The following is a 21,589-nucleotide window of genomic DNA, read 5'->3' on the forward strand; positions in this document are numbered from 1 at the left end:
GAGAAAAAATGTTGACGAGATGGGGAGAGAGTTACCGATATCGAGAGAGATTTGACGAGTTGGAGAGAGAATTGACGAGATGGAGAGAGAGCTGACGAGAAGGAGAGAGCTTACGAGATGGAGAAAAATAACTGACGAGATGGGGTGAGAGTTGATGAGATGCAGAGAGATTTGACGAGATGGAGAGAGAGTTGACGAATTGGAGAGAGAGTTGATGAGCTGGAGATTGAGCTGATGACACAGAGAGTTGACAAGACGGAGAGCGATTTGACGATATGGTGTGGGACTTGACGAGATGGAGAGAGAGTTGACGAGACAGAGATAGAGTTGCTGAGATGGAGAGAGAGTTTACGAGACGGAGAGAGAGTTGACAAGATGGAGAGTGAGCTGAAGATAAGGGGAGCTGACGAGACGGAGAGAGATTTGACGAGATGGAGAGAGAGTTGATGAATTGGAGAGAGAGTTGATGAGCTGGAGATTGAGCTGATGACACAGAGAGTTTACAAGACGGAGAGCGATTTGACGATATGGTGTGGGACTTGACCAGATGGAGAATGAGTTGACGACATAGAGATAGAGTTGATGAGATGGAGAGAGAGTTGACGAGTTGGAGAGAGAGCTGACGAGATGGAGAAAATTGTTGACGAGATGGAGAGCGAGTTGACATGATGGAGACAGAGTTGACGAGATGGAGAGAGAGTCGACGAGACGGAGTTAGAGTTGAGGAGACAGAGAGGGAGTTCACGAGATGGAGAGGGAGCTGACGTGATGGAGGGAGTGTTGATGAGAGGGAGAGAGAGTTGACGTGTTGGAGGGAGAGTTGACGAGACAGAGGGAGAGTTGACGAGATGGAGAGATCGTTGACGAGATGGATAGAGAGTTGTTGAGATGGAGAGAGAGTTGACGAGATGGAGAGATAGGTGAGGAGACGGAAGGAGAGTTGACGAGGTGGAGAGAGAAATGATGAGATGGAGAGAGAGATGATGAAATGGATCAAGAGCTGAAGAGATGGAGAGAGAGCTGACGAGATGGAGGGAAATAGTTGGCGAGATGGAGGGATTGTTGACGAGACGCAGAGAGAGCTGACGAGATGGAGGGGGAGTTGATGAGAAAGAGAGAGCATTGACAAAATGGAGAGAGAGATGACAAGATGGAGTGATAGGTGACGAGAGGGAGCGAGAGCTTGACGAGACGGATAGAGAGTTGAATAGATGGAGAGAGAGCTGAACATATGGAGAAAAATAGTTGACGAAATGGTGAGAGAGTTGACAATATGGAGAGAGATTTGACGAGATGGAGAGAGAGTTGATGAGACAGAGAGTGAGCTGATGAGACGGAGAGTTGACGAGATGGAGAGAGATTTGACGAGGTGGCCCGGGACTTGACGAGATGGAGAGAGAGTTGATGAGATAGAGATAGAGTTGCCGAGATGTAGAGAGAGTTTACGAGGTGGAGGGAGAGTTGATGAGATGGAGAGAGAGCTGATGAGAAGGAGAGAGCTGACGAGATGGAGAAAAATAACTGACAAAATGGGGAGAGTGTTGACGAGGTGGAGAGAGATTTGACGAGATGCAGAGAGAGTTGATGAGTTAGAGATAGGGTTGCCGAGATGGAGAGAGAGTTTGCGAGAAGGAAAGCGAGTTGACAAAATGGAGAGAGAGCTGACGAGAAGGAGAGGGCTGACGACATGGAGAAAAGTAGTTGACGAGATGGGGAGAGAGTTGACGAGATGGAGAGAGATTTGACGAGATGGAGGGAGAGTTGACGAGAGGGAAAGGCATTTGACGAGATGGAGAGATCTGACGAGATGGAGAGGGAGTTGACGAGATGGCGAGAGAGTTGACGAGTTAGAGAGGCAGTTGACGAGACAGAGAGTGAGTTGACGAGTTGGAGAGATAGGTGACGAGACAGAGAGAGAGTTGACGAGATGGAGAGAGAGCTGATGAGATGGAGAGACAGCTGGCGATATGGAGAAAAATATTTGAAGAGATGGAGATCTCGTTGAAAAGATGGAGACAGAGTTGAAGAGTTGGAGAGAGAGTTGACGAGACGGAGTTAGATTTGAGGAGACAGAGAGGGAGTTGACGAAATGGAGAGGGAGCAGACGTGATGGAGGGAGAGTTGAGACGGAGAGTGAGCTGATGAAATGGAGAGTTGACGAGACAGAGAGAGATTTGACGAGATGGCGCGGGACTTGACGGGATGGAGAGAGAGTTGACGAGATAGAGATAGGGTTGCTAAAATGGAGAGTGATTTTGAGAGACGGAGAGAGAGTTGATGAGATGGAGCGAGAGTTGATGAGACGGAGAGTGTGCTGATGAGATGGAAGTTGACGAGACGGAGAGAGATATGACGAGATGGCCCGGGACTTGATGAGATGGAGAGAGAGTTGACGAGAAAGAGATAGAGTTGCCGAGATGGCGAGAGAGTTTACAAGATGGAGAGAGAGTTGACGAGAAGGAGAGAGAGTTGACGAGATGGAGAGAGAGCTGACGAGAAGGAGAGAGCTGACGAGATGGAGAAATATAACTGACGAGATGGGGAGTGAGTTGACGAGATGGAGAGAGATTTGACGAGATGGAGAGAGAGTTGATGACTTGGAGAGAGAGTTCTTGAGCCGGCGATTGAGCTGGTGAGTTAGAGAGTTGACAAGACGGAGAGAGATTTGATGATATGGTGTGGGACTTAACGAGATGGAGAGACAGTTGACGAGATAGAGAGAGAATTGCTGAGATGGAGAGAGAGTTGACGAGATGGAGAGAGAGTTGACGAAATGGAGAGTGAGCTGTAGAGAAGGAGACCTGACGAGACGGATAGGCATTTGACGAGAAGCAGAGATCTGACGAGATGGAGAGGGAGTTGACGAGATAGAGAGAGAGTTGGCGAGTGTGAGAAGAAGTTGACGAGACGGAGAGTGAGTTGACGAGATGGAGAGATAGGTGATGAGACAGAGAGAGAGTTGATGATTTGGAGAGAGAGTTGACGAGATGGAGAGATCATTGACAAAATGGAGAGAAAAATGAAATGATGGAGTGATAGGTGATGAGGTGGAGCGAGAGCTTGACGAGATGGATAGAGAGTTGATGAGAAGGAGAGAGAGCTGACTAGATGGAGAGAGAGCTGCCGAAACAGAGAAAAAATATTGACGAGATGGGGAGAGAGTTACCGATATCGAGAGAGATTTGACGAGATGGAGAAAGGATTGGCGTGACTGAGAGAGAGTTGATGAGATGGAGAGAGAGCTGACGAGAAGGAGAGAGCTTACGAGATGGAGAAAAATAACTGACGAGATGGGGAGAGAGTTGACGAGATGGAGAGAGAGTTGATGAGATGGAGCGAGAGTTGATGAGACGGAGAGTGTGCTGATGAGATGGAAAGTTGACGAGACGGAGAGAGATATGACGAGATGGCCGGGGACTTGACGAGATGGAGAGAGAGTTGAGGAGAAGGACAGAGCTGATGAGATGGAGAAATATAACTGACGAGATGGGGAGTGAGTTGACGAGATGGAGAGAGATTTGAAGAGATGGAGAGAGAGTTGACGACTTGGAGAGCGAGTTGATGAGCGGGAGATTGAGCTGATGAGTTAGAGATTTGACAAGACGGAGAGAGATTTGATGATATGGTGTTGGATTGACGAGATGGAGAGAGAGTTGACGAGATAGAGAGAGAGTTGCTGAGATGGAGAGAGAGTTTACGAGATGGAGAGAGAGTTGACGAAATGGAGAGTGAGGTAAAGAGAAGGAGAGCTGACGAGAGGGAAAGGCATTTGACGAAATGGAGAGATCTGACAAGATGGAGAGAGAGCTGACGAGATGGAGAGAGAGCTGCTGAGAATGAGAAAAAATGTTGATGGGATGGGGAAAGAGTTACCGATATCGAGAGAGATTTGACGAGATGGAGAGAGAATTGACGAGATGGAGAGAGAGTTGACGAGATGGAGAGAGAGCTGACGAGAAGGAGAGAGCTTACGAGATGGAGAAAAATAACTGACGAGATGGGGAGGGAGTTGACGAGATGGAGAGAGAGTTGACGAGATGGAGAGATAGGTGATGAGAAAGAGAGAGAGTTAAGATTTGGAGAGAGAGTTGACGAGACGGAGAGAGCATTGACAAAATGGAGAGAGAGATGAAACTATGGAGTGATAGGTGATGAGGTTGAGCGAGAGCTTGACGAGATGGATAGAGAGTTGACGAGAAGGAGAGAGAGCTGACGAGATGGAGAGAGAGCTGCTGAGAACGAGAAAAAATGTTGATGAGATGGGGAAAGAGTTACCGATATCGCGAGAGATTTGACGAGATGGAGAGAGAATTGACGAGAAGGAGAGAGAGCTGACTAGATGGAGAGAGAGCTGCCGAGACAGAGAAAAAGTACTGACGAGATGGGGAGAGAGTTATCGATATCGAGAGAGATTTGACGAGATGGAGAAAGGATTGACGTGACTGAGAGAGAGTTGACGAGATGGAGAGAGAGCTGACGAGAAGGAGAGAGCTTACGAGATGGAGAAAGATAACTGACGAGATGGGGAGAGAGTTGACGAGATGGAGAGAGAGTTGATGAGATGGAGCGAGAGTTGATGAGACGGAGAGTGTGCTGATGAGATGGAGAGTTGACGAGATGGAGAGAGATATGATGAGATGGCCGGGGACTTGACGAGATGGAGAGAGAGTTGACGAGATAGAGATAGAGTTGCCGAGATGGAGAGAGAGTTTACGAGATGGAGAGAGATTTGACAAGATGGAGAGAGAGTTGACGAGATGGAGAGAGAGCTGAGGAGAAGGACAGAGCTGACGAGATGGAGAAATATAACTGACGAGATGGGGAGTGAGTTGACGAGATGGAGAGAGATTTGACGAGATGGAGAGAGAGTTGACGACTTGGAGAGCGAGTTGATGAGCGGGAGATTGAGCTGATGAGTTAGAGATTTGACAAGACGGAGAGAGATTTGATGATATGGTGTTGGACTTGACGAGATGGAGAGAGAGTTGATGAGATAGAGAGAGAGTTGCTGAGATGGAGAGAGAGTTTACGAGATGGAGAGAGAGTTGATGAAATGGAGAGTGAGCTGAAGAGAAGGAGAGCTGATGAGAGGGAAAGGCATTTGACAAGATGGAGACATCTGACGAGATGGAGAGGGAGTTGACGAGACAGAGAGAGAGTTGACGAGTGTGAGAAGAAGTTGACAAGACGGAGAGTGAGTTGACGAGATGGAGAGATAGGTGATGAGACAGAGAGAGAGTTGACGATTTGGAGAGAGAGTTGACGAGACGGAGAGAGCATTGACAAAATGGAGAGAGAGATGAAACAATGGAGTGATTGGTGACGAGGTGGAGCGAGAGCTTGCCGTGATGGATAGAGAGTTGACGAGAAGGAGAGAGAGCTGACTAGATGGAGAGAGAGCTGCCGAGACAGAGAAAAAATGTTGACGAGATGGGGAGAGAGTTACCGATATCGAGAGAGATTTGACGAGATGGAGAGAGGATTGACCAGATGGAGAGAGAGTTGACGAGATGCAGAGAGAGCTGACGAGAAGGAGAGAGCTTACGAGGTGGAGAAAAATAACTGACGAGATGGGGAGAGAGTTGACGAGATGGAGAGAGAGTTGATGAGATGGAGTGAGAGTTGATGAGACAGAGAGTGTGCTGATGAGATGGAGAGTTGACGAGACGGAGAGAGATATGACGAGATGGCCGGGGACTTGACGAGATGGAGAGAGAGTTGATGAGATAGAGATAGAGTTGCCGAGATGGAGAGAGAGTTTACGAGACGGAGAGAGAGTTGACGAGATGGAGAGAGAGTTGACGAGAAGGAGAGAGCTGATGAGATGGAGAAATATAACCGACGAGATGGGGAGTGAGTTGATGAGATGGAGAGAGATTTGATGAGATGGAGAGAGAGTTGTCGACTTGGAGAGAGAGTTGATGAGCCGGAGATTGAGCTGATGAGTTAGAGAGTTGACAAGACGGAGAGAGATTTGGTGATATGGTGTGGGACTTGACGAGATGGAGAGAGAGTTGACGAGATAGAGAGAGAGTTGCTGAGATGGAGAGAGAGTTTACGAGATGGAGAGAGTGTTGACGAAAGGGAGAGTGAGCTGAAGAGAAGGAGTGCTGACGAGAGGGAAAGCCATTTGACGAAATGGAGAGATCTGACAAGATGGAGAGGGAGTTGACGAGATAGAGAGAGAGTTGACGAGTGTGGGAAGAAGTTGACGAGACGGAGAGTGAGTTGACGAGATGGAGAGATAGGTGATGAGACAGTGAGAGAGTTAAGATTTGGAGAGAGAGTTGACGAGACGGAGAAAGCATTGACAAAATGGAGAGAGAGATGAAACGATGAAGTGATTGGTGATGAGGTGGAGCGAGAGCTTGACGAGATGGATAGAGAGTTGACGAGAAGGAGAGAGAGCTGACGAGATGGAGAGAGATATGACGAGATGGCCGGGGACTTGACGAGATGGAGAGAGAGTTGACGAGATAGAGATAGAGTTGCCGAGATGGAGAGAGAGTTTACGAGATGGAGAGAGATTTGACAAGATGGAGAGAGAGTTGACGAGATGGAGAGAGAGCTGAGGAGAAGGACAGAGCTGACGAGATGGAGAAATATAACTGACGAGATGGGGAGTGAGTTGACGAGATGGAGAGAGATTTGACGAGATGGAGAGAGAGTTGACGACTTGGAGAGCGAGTTGATGAGCGGGAGATTGAGCTGATGAGTTAGAGATTTGACAAGACGGAGAGAGATTTGATGATATGGTGTTGGACTTGACGAGATGGAGAGAGAGAGTTGATGAGATAGAGAGAGAGTTGCTGAGATGGAGAGAGAGTTTACGAGATGGAGAGAGAGTTGATGATATGGAGAGTGAGCTGAAGAGAAGGAGAGCTGATGAGAGGGAAAGGCATTTGACAAGATGGAGACATCTGACGAGATGGAGAGGGAGTTGACGAGACAGAGAGAGAGTTGACGATTGTGAGAAGAAGTTGACAAGACGGAGAGTGAGTTGACGAGATGGAGAGATAGGTTATGAGACAGAGAGAGAGTTGACGATTTGGAGAGAGAGTTGACGAGACGGAGAGAGCATTGACAAAATGGAGAGAGAGATGAAACAATGGAGTGAATGGTGACGAGGTGGAGCGAGAGCTTGACGAGATGGATAGAGAGTTGACGAGAAGGAGAGAGAGCTGACTAGATGGAGAGAGAGCGGCCGAGACAGAGAAAAAATGTTGACGAGATGGGGAGAGAGTTACCGATATCGAGAGAGATTTGACGAGATGGAGAGAGGATTGACCAGATGGAGAGAGAGTTGACGAGATGCAGAGAGAGCTGACGAGAAGGAGAGAGCTTACGAGGTGGAGAAAAATAACTGACGAGATGGGGAGAGAGTTGACGAGATGGAGAGAGAGTTGATGAGATGGAGTGAGAGTTGATGAGACAGAGAGTGTGCTGATGAGATGGAGAGTTGACGAGACGGAGAGAGATATGACGAGATGGCCGGGGACTTGACGAGATGGAGAGAGAGTTGATGAGATAGAGATAGAGTTGCCGAGATGGAGAGAGAGTTTACGAGACGGAGAGAGAGTTGACGAGATGGAGAGAGAGTTGACGAGAAGGAGAGAGCTGATGAGATGGAGAAATATAACCGACGAGATGGGGAGTGAGTTGATGAGATGGAGAGAGATTTGATGAGATGGAGAGAGAGTTGTCGACTTGGAGAGAGAGTTGATGAGCCGGAGATTGAGCTGATGAGTTAGAGAGTTGACAAGACGGAGAGAGATTTGGTGATATGGTGTGGGACTTGACGAGATGGAGAGATAGTTGACGAGATAGAGAGAGAGTTGCTGATATGGAGAGAGAGTTTACGAGATGGAGAGAGTGTTGACGAAAGGGAGAGTGAGCTGAAGAGAAGGAGTGCTGACGAGAGGGAAAGCCATTTGACGAAATGGAGAGATCTGACAAGATGGAGAGGGAGTTGACGAGACAGAGAGAGAGTTGACGAGTGTGGGAAGAAGTTGACGAGACGGAGAGTGAGTTGACGAGATGGAGAGATAGGTGATGAGACAGTGAGAGAGTTAAGATTTGGAGAGAGAGTTGACGAGACGGAGAAAGCATTGACAAAATGGAGAGAGAGATGAAACGATGGAGTGATTGGTGATGAGGTGGAGCGAGAGCTTGACGAGATGGATAGAGAGTTGACGAGAAGGAGAGAGAGCTGACGAGATGGAGAGAGAGCTGCTGAGAACGAGAAAAAATGTTGACGAGATGGGGAGAGAGTTACCGATATCGAGAGAGATTTGACGAGATGGAGAGAGAATTGACGTGATGGAGAGAGAATTGACGAGATGGAGAGAGAGCTGACAAGAAGGAGAGAGCTTACGAGATGGAGAAAAATAACTGACGAGATGGGGTGAGAGTTGACGAGATGGAGAGAGATTTGACGAGATGGAGAGAGAGTTGACGAATTGGAGAGAGAGTTGATGAGCTGGAGATTGAGCTGATGACACAGAGAGTTGACAGGACGTAGAGCGATTTGACGATATGGTGTGGGACTTGACGAGATGGAGAGAGAGTTGAAGTGACAGACATAGAGTTGCTGAGATGGAGAGAGATTTTACGAGATGGAGAGAGAGTTCACAAGATGGATAGTGAGCTGAAGATAAGGAGAGCTGACGAGACAGGGAGAGATTTGACGAGATGGAGAGAGAGTTGACGAATTGGAGGGAGAGTTGATGAGCTGGAGATTGAGCTGATGACACAGAGAGTTTACAAGATGGAGAGCGATTTGACGATATGGTGTCGGATTGACGAGATGGAGAGCGAGTTGACGAGATAGAGATAGAGTTGGTGAGATGGAGAGAGAGTTGACAAGATGGAGAGAGAGCTGACGAGATGGAGAAGATTCTTGATGAGATGGAGAGCGAGTTGACATGATGGAGACAGAGTTGACGAGATGGAGAGAGAGTCGACGAGACGGAGTTAGAGTTGAGGAGACAGAGAGGGAGTTCACGAGATGGAGAGGGAACTGACGTGTTGGAGGGAGAGTTGATGAGAGGGAGAGAGAGTTGACGTGTTGGAGGGAGAGTTGACGAGACAGAGGGAGAGTTGACGAGATGGAGAGATCGTTGACGAGATGGATAGAGAGTTGTTGAGATGGAGAGAGAGTTGATGAGATGGAGAGATAGGTGAGGAGATGGAAGGAGAGTTGACGAGGTGGAGAGACAGATGATGAGATGGAGAGAGAGATGATGAGATGGATCAAGAGCTGAAGAGATGGAGAGAGATCTGACGAGACGGAGGGAAATTATTGGCGAGACGGAGAGATTGTTGACGAGACGCAGAGAGAGCTAACGAGATGGAGGGGGAGTTGATGAGATGGAGAGAGCATTGACAAAATGGAGAGAGAGATGACAAGATGGAGTGATAGGTGACGAGAGGGAGTGCGAGCTTGACGAGACGGATAGAGAGTTGAATAGATGGAGAGAGAGCTGAACATATGGAGAAAAATAGTTGACGAAATGGTGAGAGATTTGACGAGATGGAGAGAGAGTTGATGAGACGGAGAGTGAGCTGATGAGACGGAGAGTTGACGAGATGGAGAGAGATTTGACGAGATGGCCCGGGACTTGACGAGATGGAGAGAGAGCTGATGAGATAGAGATAGAGTTGCCGAGATGTAGAGAGAGTTTACGAGGTGGAGGGAGAGTTGACGAGATGGAGAGAGAGCTGATGAGAAGGAGAGAGCTGACGAGATGGAGAAAAATAACTGACGAAATGGGGGGAGTGTTGACGAGATGGAGAGAGATTTGACGAGATGCAGAGAGAGTTGATGAGATAGAGATAAGGTTGCCGAGATGGAGAGAGAGTTTGCGAGAAGGAAAGCGAGTTGATGAAATGGAGAGAGAGCTGATGAGAAGAAGAGGGCTGCCGAGATGGAGAAAAATAGTTGACGAGATGGGGAGAGAGTTGACGAGATGGAGAGAGATTTGACGAGATGGAGGGAGAGTTGACGAGAGGGAAAGGCATTTGACGAGATGGAGAGATCTGATGAGATGGAGAGGGAGTTGACGAGATGGCGAGAGAGTTGACGAGTTAGAGAGGCAGTTGACGAGACAGAGAGTGAGTTGACGAGATGGAGAGATATTTGACGAGACAGAGAGAGAGTTGACAAGATGGAGAGAGAGCTGATGAGATGGAGAGAGAGCTGACGAGATGGAGAAAAATATTTGACGAGATGGAGAGCTAGTTGAAAAGATGGAGACAGAGTTGATGAGTTGGAGAGAGAGTTGATGAGACGGAGTTAGATTTGAGGAGACAGAGAGGGAGTTGACGAAATGGAGAGGGAGCAGACGTGATGGAGGGAGAGTTGAGGAGATGGAGAGTGAGCTGATGAAATGGAGAGTTGATGAGACAGAGAGAGATTTGACAAGATGGCGCGGGACTTGGGATGGAGAGAGAGTTGACGAGATAGAGATAGGGTTGCTAAAATTGAGAGTGATTATGCGAGATGGAGAGACATTTGAAGAGACGGAGAGTAAGCTGTAGAGAAGGAGAGCTGACGAGACACAGAAAAATTTGATGAGATGGAGAGTGAGCACACGAGACGGCAAGGCATTTGACGAAATGGAGAGAGATGATGTGATGGAAAGGGAGTTGACGAGATGGAGAGAGAGTTGGCGAGTTAGAGAGGCAGTTGATGAGACGGAGATTGAGTAGACGAGATGGAGAGATAGGTGACGAGACAGAGAGAGAGTTGACGAGATGCAGAGAGAGCTGACGAGATGGAGAGAGAGCTGACGAGATGGAGAGAGAGCTGACGAGATAGAGAAAATTGTTGACGAGATGGAGAGCAAGTTGACATGATGGAGTCAGAGTTGACGAGATGGAGAGAGGGTTGACGAGACGGAGTTAGAGTTGAGGAGACAGAGAGGGAGTTCATGAGATGGAGAGGGAGCTGACGTGATGGAGGGAGAGTTGACGAGATGGAGAGACCATTGACGAGATGGAGAAGGAGTTGTTGATATGGAGAGAGAGCTGACGAAATGGAGAGAGAGCTGACGAGATGGAAAAAAATAGTTGACGAGATGTGGAGAGAGTTGACGAGATGGAGGGAGATTTGACGAGATAGAGAGAGAGTTGACGAGACAGAGAGAGAGTTGATGAGCCAGAGAGTGAGCTGATGAGACAGAGAGTTGACGAGACGGCGCGAGATTTGACGAGATGGTGCAGGACTTGATGAGATGGAGACACTGTTGACGAGATAGAGATAGAGTTGCTGAGATGGAGAGAGAATTTACGAGATGGAGAGAGAGTTGACGAGAAGGAGAGCTGATGAGACGGAGAGAGATTTGACGAGATGGGGAGTGAGCTGATGAGATGGAAATGCATTTGACGAGATGGAGAGATCTGACGAGATGGAGAGGGTGTTGGCGAGATGGAGAGAGAGTGACGAGTTAGAGAGGCAATTGACGAGACGGAGAGTGAGTTGACGAGATGGAGAAAAAGCTGATGAGTTGCAGAAACATAGTTGACGAGATGGAGAGTGAGTTGACAAGATGGAGACAGAGTTGTCGAGATGGACTGAGAGTTGAGGTGAAAGAGTGGGAATTGACGAGACGGAATGGGAGTTGACATGATGGAGGGATAGTTGATGAGGGGGAGAGAGAGTTGAAGAGATGGAGAGAGAGTTGAAGAGACGGAGGGAGAGTGGACGAGATGGAGGGTCCGTTGACAAGATGGAGAGAGATTTGTTGAGACAGAGAGAGAGTAGACGAGATGGAGAGATAGGTGAGGAGACAGAAGGAGAGTTGACGAGGTGGAGAGGGAACTGACGAGACAAGAGAGGGATCTGTTGAGATGGAGAGAGAGCTGACGAGATGGAGAGAGAGTTGACGAGAGGGAGGGAAATAGTTGGCGAGACGGAGAGAGTGTTGACGAGATGCAAAGAGAATTGACGAGATGGAGGGAGAGTTGACGAGACGGAGAGAGCGTTGACAAAATGGAGAGAGAGATGAAAAGATGGAGTGATAGGTGACGAGGCAGAGCGAGAGCTTGACGAGACGGATAGAGAGTTGACAGAGAGCTGATGAGATGGAGAGAGAGCTGCCGAGACAGAGAAAAATAGTTGACAAGATGGAGAGTGAGTTGATGAGACGGAGAGAGAGTTGATGAGATGGAGAGTGAGATGATGAGACGGAGAGTTGACGAGACGGAGAGAGATTTGATGAGATGGCCCAGGACTTGATGAGATGGAGAGATTGTTGATGAGATAGAGATAGAGTTGCTGAGATGGAGAGAGAGTTTACGATATGGAGAGAGAGTTGACGAGATGGAGAGAGAGCTGACGAGAAGGAGAGAGCAGAGGAGATGGAGAAAAATAACTGAGGAGATGGAGAGAGATTTGACGAGATGGAGAGAGAGTTGACGACTTGGAGGGAGAGTTGATGAGCTGGAGATTGAGCTGATGAGACAGAGAGTTGACAAGATGGAGAGAGATTGGATGATATGGTGTGGGACTTGACGAGATGGAGAGCGAGTTGACGAGTTAGAGATAGAGTTGCTGAGATGGAGAGAGAGTTTACGAGACGGAGAGAGAGTTGACGAGATGGAGAGTGAGCTGAAGAGACGGAGAGCTGCCGAGATGGAGAGAGATTTGACGAGATGGAGAGTGAGCTGATGAGACAAGAGGGGGATCTGTTGAGATGGAGAGAGAGCTGACGAGATGGAGAGAGAGATGATGAGACGGATCAAGAGCTGAAGACATGGAGAGAGAGTTGACGAGACGGAGGGAAATAGTTGGCGAGACGGAGAGAGTGTTGATGAGACGCAGAGAGAGTTGACGAGACAGAGGCAGAATTGAAGAGACGGAGAGACCGTTGACGAAATGGAGAGAGAGATGACAAGGTGGAGTGATAGGTGACGAGACGGATCGAGAGCTTGACGAGACAGATAGCAAGTTGAATAGATGGAGAGAGAGCTGACGAGATGGAAAGAGAGCTGAACAGACGGGGAAAAATAGTTGACGAAATGGGGAGAGAGTGGACAACATGGAGAGAGATTTGATGAGATAGAGAGAGAGTTGACGAGACGGAGAGAGAGTTGATGAGCCAGAGAGTGAGCTGATGAGACAGAGAGTTGTCGAGACGGAGAGAGATTTGATGAGATGACGCAGGACTTGATGAGATGGAGAGAGAATTGATGAGATAGAGATAGAGTTGCTAAGATGGAGAGAGAATTTACGAGATGGAGAGAGAGTTGACGAGACGGAGAGTGAGCTGGAGAGAAGGAGAGCTGATGAGATGGAGAGAGATTTGACGAGATGGTGAGTGAGCTGATGAGATGGAAAAGTGTTTGACGAGATGGAGAGATCTGATGAGATGGAGAGGGAGTTGACGAGATGGAGAAAAAGCTGACAAGGTGCAGAAAAATAGTTGACGAGATGGAGACAGAGTTGTCGAGATAGAGTTAGATTTGAGGAGAAGGAGTGGGAATTGACGAGACGGATTGGGAGTTGCCGTGATGGAGGGAGAGTTGAAGAAATGGTGAGAGAGTTGAAGAGATGGAGGGAGAGTTGACGAGATGGAGAGATCGTTGACGAGATGGAGAGAGAGTTGTTGAGATGGAGAGAGAGTTGATGAGCCGGAGAGAGAGTTGATGAGATGGAGAGTGAGCTGATGAGACAGAGAGTTGATGAGATGGAGACAGATTTGATGAGATGGCCCGGGACTTGACGAGATGGAGAGAGAGTTGATGAGATTGAGATAGAGTTGCGGTGATGGAGAGAAAGTTTACGAGGCGGAGAGAGAGTTGACGAGATGGAGAGGGAGCTGACAAGAAGGTGAGAGCTGACGAGATGGAGAAAAATAACTGACGAGATGGGGAGAGAGTTGACGACATGGAGAGAGATTTTATGAGATGCAGAGAGATTTGACAAATTGGAGAGAGAGCTGATGAGACGGAGATTGAGCTGATGAGACAGAGAGTTGACAAGACGGAGAGAGATTTGACGATATGGTGTGGGACTTGACGAGATGGAGATTGAGTTGATGAGATAGAGATAGAGTTGCTGAGATGGAGAGAGAGTTTATGAGACGGAGAGAGAGTTGATGAGATGGAGAGTGAGCTGAAGAGAAGGAGAGCTGACGAGACAGAGAGAGATTTGATGAGATGGAGAGTGAGCTGATGAGAGGGAAAGGCATTTGACGAGATGGATAGATCTGATGAGATGGAGAGGGAGTTGATGAGATAGAGAGAGAGTTGACGAGTTAGAGAGGCATTTGACGTGATGGAGAGTGAGTTGACGAGATGGAGAGATAGGTGATGAGACAGAGAGAGAGTTGATGAGATGGAGAGAGAGCTGACGAGATGGAGAGAGAGTTGACGAGAGGGAGGGAAATAGTTGGTGAGACAGAGAGAGTGTTGATGAGACGCAGAGAGAGTTGACGAGATGGAGGGAGAATTGAAGAGACGGAGAGAGCGTTGACGAAATGGAGAGAGAGATGCCAAATGGAGTGATAGGTGGTGAGATGGAGCAAGAGCTTGACGAGACAGTTAGTGAGTTGAATAGATGGAGAGAGAGCTGACGAGATGGAGAGAGAGCTGAACAGACTGAGAAAAATAGTTGATGAAATGGGGAGAGAGTGGACAATATGGAGAGAGATTTGACGAGATAGAGAGAGAGTTGAGGAGATGGAGAGAGAGTTGATGAACCAGAGAGTGAGCTGATGAGACAGAGAGTTGAGGAGACGGAGTGAGATTTGACGAGATAGCGCAGGACTTGATGAGATGGAGAGAGAATTGATGAGATAGAGATAGAGTTACTAAGATGGAGAGAGAATTTACGAGATGGAGAGAGAGTTGACGAGACGGAGAGTGAGCTGAAGAGAAGGAGAGCTGATGAGACGGAGGGAGATTTGACGAGATGGGGAGTGAGCTGATGAGATGGAAATGCTTTTGATGAGATGGAGAGATCTGATGAGATGGAGAGGGAGTTGACGAGATGGAGAAAAAGCTGACGAGGTGCCGAAGAATAGTTGACGAGATGGAGAGCTAGTTGAAAAGATGGGGACAGAGTTGTCGAGATAGAGTTTGATTTGAGGAGAAAGAGTCGGAATTGACGAGACGGAATGGGAGTTGACGTGATGGAGGGAGAGTTGAAGAAATGGAGAGAGAGTTGAAGAGACGGAGGGAGAGTTGACGAGACAGAGGGAGAGTTGACGAGTTGGAGAGATCCTTGACGAGATGGAGAGAGAGTTGTTGAGATGGAGAGAGAGTTGACGAGATGGAGAGATATGTGAGGAGACGGAAGGAGACTTGAAGAGGTGGACAGGGAGCTGACGAGACAAGAGAGGGATCTGTTGAGATGGAGACAGAGCTGACGAGCTGGAGAGAGAGATGGTGAGATGGATCAAGAGCTGAAGAGATGGAGAGAGAGCTGACTAGAGGGAGGGAAATAGTTGGCGAGATGGAGAGAGTGTTGACGAGACACAGAGAGAGCTGACGAGATGGAGGGAGAGTTGATGAGACGGAGAGAGCATTGAAAAAATGGAGGGAGTGATGAAAAAATGGAGTGATAGGTGTCGAGTCGGAGCGAGAGCTTGAAGAGATGGATAGAGAGTTGAATAGATGGAGAGAGAGCTGATGAGATGGAGAGACAGCTGAACAGACGTAGAAAAATAGTTGACGAAATGGTGAGTGAGTTGACAATAGGGAGTGAGATTTGACGAGATGGAGAGAGAGTTGATGAGCCGGAGAGAGAGTTGATGAGATGGAGAGTGAGCTGATGAGACGGAGAGTTGACGAGACGGAGAGAGATTTGACGAGATGGCCCAGGACTTGACGAGATGGAGAGAGAGTTGATGAGATTGAGATAGAGATGCCGTGATGGAGAGAGAGTTTACGAGGCGGAGAGAGAGTTGACGAGATGGAGAGGGAGCTGACAAGAAGGTGAGAGCTGACGAGATGGAGAAAAATAACTGACGAGATGGGGAGAGAGTTGACGAGATGGAGAGAGATTTTATGAGATGGAGAGTGAGCTGATGAGAGGGAAAGGCATTTGACGAGATGGATAGATCTGATGAGATGGAGAGGGAGTTGATGAGATAGAGAGAGCGTTGACGAGTTAGAGAGGCATTTGACGTGATGGAGAGTTAGTTGACGAGATGGAGAGATAGGTGATGAGACAGAGAGAGAGATGACGAGATGGAGAGAGAGCTGGCGAGATGGAGAGATGCATGAGGAGACGGAAGGAGAGTTGACGAGGTGGAGAGGGAGCTGAGGAGACAAGAGGGGGATCTGCTAAGATGGAGAGAGAGCTGACAAGATGGAGAGAGAGATGATGAGACGGATCAAGAGCTGACGAGATGGAGAGAGAGCTGAACAGACGGAGAAAAATAGTTGACGAAATGGTGAGAGAGTTGACAATATGGAGTGAGATTTGATGAGATGGAGAGAGAGTTGATGAGCCGGAGAGAGAGTTGATGAGACGGAGAGTGAGCTGATGAGACAGAGAGTTGATGAGACGGTGAGAGATTTGACGAGATGGCCCGGGACTTGATGAGATGGAGAGAGAGTTGATGAGATTGAGATAGAGTTGCGGTGATGGAGAGAGAGTTTACGAGGCGGAGAGAGAGTTGACGAGATGGAGAGGGAGCTGATAAGAAGGTGAGAGCTGACGAGATGGAGAAAAATAACTGACGAGATGGGGATAGAGTTGACGAGATGGAGAGAGATTTTATGAGATGGAGAGAGATTTGACGAGATGGAGAGAGATTTGACGACTTGGAGAGAGAGCTGATGAGACGGAGATTGAGCTGATGAGACAGAAAGTTGACAAGACGGAGAGAGATTTGACGATATGGTGTGGGATTGACGAAATGGAGATTGAGTTGATGAGATAGAGATGGAGTTGCTGAGATGGAGAGAGAGTTTATGAGATGGAGAGAGAGTTGACGAGATGGAGAGTGAGCTGAAGAGAAAGAGAGCTGACAAGATGGAGAGAGATTTGACGAGATGGAGAGTGAGCTTACGAGAGGGAAAGGCATTTGACGAGATGGATAGATCTGATGAGATGGAGAGGGAGTTGATGAGATAGAGAGAGGGTTGACGAGTTAGAGAGGCAGTTGACGAGACGGAGAGTGAGTTGACGAGATGGAGAGATAGGTGACGAGACAGAGAGAGAGTTGACGAGATGGAGAGAGAGTTGACGAGATGGAGAGAGAGTTGACGAGATGGAGAGAGAGCTGACGAGATGGAGAGATAGGTGAGGAGACGGAAGGAGAGTTGACAAAGTGGAGAGGGAGCTGACGAGTCAAGAGAGGGATCTGTTGAGATGTAGAGAGAGCTGACGAGATGGAGAGTGACATGATGAGACGGATCAAGAGCTGACGAGATGGAGAGAGAGTTGACGAGAGGGAGGGAAATAGTTGGCGAGACGGAGAGAGTGTTGACGAGACGCTGAGAGAGTTGGCGAAATGGAGGGAGAATTGAAGAGACGGAGAGAGCTTTGACGAAATGGAGAGAGAGATGACAAGATGGAGTGATAGGTGACGAGATGGAGCGAGAGCTTGACGAGACAGATAGCGAGTTGAATAGATGGAGAGAGAGCTGACGAGATGGAGGGAGAGCTGAACAGACGGAGAAAAATAGTTGACGAAATGGGGAGAGAGTGGACAATATGGAGAGGGATTTGATGAGATAGAGAGAGAGTTGACGAGACGGAGAGAGAGTTGATGAGCCAGAGAGTGTGCTGATGAGACAGAGAGTTGAGGAGACGGAGAGAGATTTGACGAGATGGCGCAGGACTTGATGAGATGGAGAGAGAATTGATGAGATAGAGTTGCTAAGATGGAGAGAGAATTTATGAGATGGAGAGGGAGTTGACGAGACGGAGAGTGAGCTGAAGAGAAGGAAAGCTGATGAGACGGAGAGAGATTTGATGAGATGGGGAGTGAGCTGATGAGATGGAAATGCTTTTGATGAGATGGAGAGATCTGATGAGATGGAGAGGGAGTTGACGAGATGGAGAAAAAGCTGACGAGGTGCCGAAGAATAGTTGACGAGATGGAGAGCTAGTTGAAAAGATGGGGACAGAGTTGTCGAGATAGAGTTTGATTTGAGGAGAAAGAGTCGGAATTGACGAGACGGAATGGGAGTTGACGTGATGGAGGGAGAGTTGAAGAAATGGAGAGAGAGTTGAAGAGACGGAGGGAGAGTTGACGAGACAGAGGGAGAGTTGACGAGTTGGAGAGATCCTTGACGAGATGCAGAGAGCGTTGTTGAGATGGAGAGAGAGTTGACGAGATGGAGAGATATGTGAGGAGACGGAAGGAGACTTGAAGAGGTGGACAGGGAGCTGACGAGACAAGAGAGGGATCTGTTGAGATGGAGACAGAGCTGACGAGCTGGAGAGAGAGATGGTGAGATGGATCAAGAGCTGAAGAGATGGAGAGAGAGCTGACTAGAGGGAGGGAAATAGTTGGCGAGATGGAGAGAGTGTTGACGAGACGCAGAGAGAGCTGACGAGATGGAGGGAGAGTTGATGAGACGGAGAGAGCATTGAAAAAATGGAGGGAGTGATGAAAAAATGGAGTGATAGGTGTCGAGTCGGAGCGAGAGCTTGAAGAGATGGATAGAGAGTTGAATAGATGGAGAGAGAGCTGATGAGATGGAGAGAGAGCTGAACAGACGGAGAAAAATAGTTGACGAAATGGTGAGTGAGTTGACAATATGGAGTGAGATTTGACGAGATGGAGAGAGAGTTGATGAGCCGGAGAGAGAGTTGATGAGATGGAGAGTGAGCTGATGAGATGGAGAGTTGACCAGACGGAGAGAGATTTGACGAGATGGCCCGGGACTTGACGAGATGGAGAGAGAGTTGATGAGATTGAGATAGAGATGCCGTGATGGAGAGAGAGTTTACGAGGCGGAGAGAGAGTTGATGAGATGGAGAGGGAGCTGACAAGAAGGTGAGAGCTGACGAGATGGAGAAAAATAACTGACGAGATGGGGAGAGAATTGACGAGATGGAGAGAGATTTTATGAGATGGAGAGAGATTTGACGACTTGGAGAGAGTGTTGATGAGACGGAGATTGAGCTGATGAGACAGAGAGTTGACAAGACGGAGAGAGATTTGACGATATGATGTGGGACTTGACGAGATGGAGATTGAGTTGATGAGATAGAGATAGAGTTGCTGAGATGGAGAGAGAGTTTATGAGACGGAGAGAGAGTTGATGAGATGGAGAGTGAGCTGAAGAGAAGGAGAGCTGACGAGACAGAGAGAGATTTGATGAGATGGAGAGTGAGCTGACGAGAGGGAAAGGTATTTGACGAGATGGATAGATCTGATGAGATGGAGAGGGAGTTGATGAGATAGAGAGAGAGTTGACGAGTTAGAGAGGCATTTGACGTGATGGAGAGAGAGCTGACGAGATGGAGAGATAGGTGAGGAGACGGAAGGAGAGTTGACGAAGTGGAGAGGGAGCTGACGAGACAAGAGGGGGATCTGTTGAGATGGAGAGAGAGATGATGAGACAGATCAAGAGCTGAAGAGATGGAGAGAGAGTTGACGAGAGGGAGGGAAATAGTTGGCGAGATGGAGAGAGTGTTGATGAGATGCAGAGAGAGTTGACGAGATGGAGGGAGAATTGAAGAGACGGAGAGACCGTTGACGAAATGGAGAGTGAGATGACAAGGTGGAGTGATAGGTGATGAGACGGACCGAGAGCTTGACGAGACAGATAGCGAGTTGAATAGAGGGAGAGAGAGCTGTCGAGATGGAGAGAGAGCTGAACAGACGGAGAAAAATTGTTGACGAAATGGGGAGAGAGTGGACAATATGGAGAGAGATTTGACGAGATAGAGAGAGAGTTGACGAGACGGAGGGAGAGTTGATGAGCCAGAGAGTGAGCTGATGAGACAGAGAGTTGTCGAGACGGTGAGAGATTTGATGAGATTGCACAGGACTTGATGAGATGGAGAGAGAATTGATGAGATAGAGATAGAGTTGCTAAGATGGAGAGAGAATTTATGAGATGGAGAGAGAGTTGACGAGATGGAGAGTGAGCTGAAGAGAAGGAGAGCTGATGAGATGGAGAGAGATTTGACGAGATGGTGAGTGAGCTGATGAGATGGAAAGGTTTTTGACAAGATGGAGAGATTTGATGAGATGGAGATGGAGTTGACGAGATGGAGAAAAAGCTGACAAGGGGCAGAAAAAAAGTTGACGAGATTGAGGCAGAGTTGTCGAGATAGAGTTAGATTTGAGGAGAAGGTGTGGGAATTGACGACACGGATTGGGAGTTGCCGTGATGGAGGGAGAGTTGAAGAAATGGAGAGAGAGTTGAAGAGACGGAGGGAGAGTTGACGAGATGGCGAGATCATTGACGAGATGGAGAGAGAGTTGTTGAGATGGAGAGAGAGTTGATGAGATGGAGAGATAGGTGAGGAGACGGAAGGGGAGTTGAAGAGGTGGACAAGGAGCTGACGAGACAAGAGAGGGATCTGTTGAGATGGAGACAGAGCTGACGAGCTGGAGAGAGAGATGGTGAGACGGATCAAAAGCTGAAGAGATGGAGAGAGAGCTGACTAGAGGGAGGGAAATAGTTGGCGAGATGGAGAGAGTGTTGACGAGACGCAGAGAGAGCTGACGAGATGGAGGGAGAGTTGATGAGACGGAGAGAGCATTGAAAAAATGGAGGGAGTGATGAAAAAATGGAGTGATAGGTGTCGAGTCAGACCGAGGGCTTATAGAGATGGATAGAGAGTTGAATAGATGGAGAGAGAGCTGATGAGATGGAGAGAGAGCTGAACAGACGGAGAAAAATAGTTGACGAAATGGTGAGTGAGTTGACAATATGGAGTGAGATTTGACGAGATGGAGAGAGAGTTGATGAGCCGGAGAGAGAGTTGATGAGACGGAGAGAGAGTTGATGAGACGGAGAGTGAGCTGATGAGACAGAGAGTTGACGAGACAATGAGAGATTTGACAAGATGGAGAGAGAGTTGATGAGATTGAGATAGAGTTGCGGTATTGGAGAGAGAGTTTACGAGGCGGAGAGAGAGTTGACAAGAAGGTGAGAGCTGACGAGATGGAGAAAAATAACTGACGAGATGGGGAGAGAGTTGACGAGATGGAGAGAGATTTTAAGAGATGGAGAGAGATTTGACGACTTGAAGAGAGAGCTGATGAGACGGAGATTGAGCTGATGAGACAGAGAGTTGACAAGACGGAGAGAGATTTGACGATATGGTGTGGGACTTGACGAGATGGAGATTGAGTTGATGAGATAGAGATAGAGTTGCTGAGATGGAGAGAGAGTTTATGAGACGGAGAGAGAGTTGATGAGATGGAGAGTGAGCTGAAGAGAAGGAGAGCTGACAAGACGAAGAGAGATTTGACGAGACGGAGAGTGAGTTGACGAGATGGAGAGATAGGTGACGAGACAAAGAGAGAGTTGACGAGATGGAGAGAGAGTTGACGAGATGGAGAGAGAGTTGACGAGATGGAGAGATAGATGAGGAGACGGAAGGAGAGTTGACGAGGTGGAGAGGGAGCTGGCGAGACAAGAGAGGGATCTGTTGAGATGGAGAGAG

At 48.2% G+C, this 21,589-nt stretch overlaps 1 protein-coding gene across 1 annotated transcript in view; it reads left to right on the plus strand.

The window, feature by feature from the left end:
• The window catches only part of LOC121281479 (soluble guanylate cyclase 88E-like), a 1,149,736-nt gene that overhangs the window by 262,041 nt on the left and 866,106 nt on the right, over nt 1–21,589 (plus strand). The gene's annotated exons all lie outside the window — the stretch shown is intronic.

The sequence above is a fragment of the Carcharodon carcharias genome, chromosome 8 (assembly GCF_017639515.1).
Source record: "Carcharodon carcharias isolate sCarCar2 chromosome 8, sCarCar2.pri, whole genome shotgun sequence".
In the NCBI taxonomy this organism is placed as follows: Eukaryota; Metazoa; Chordata; class Chondrichthyes; order Lamniformes; family Lamnidae; genus Carcharodon; species Carcharodon carcharias.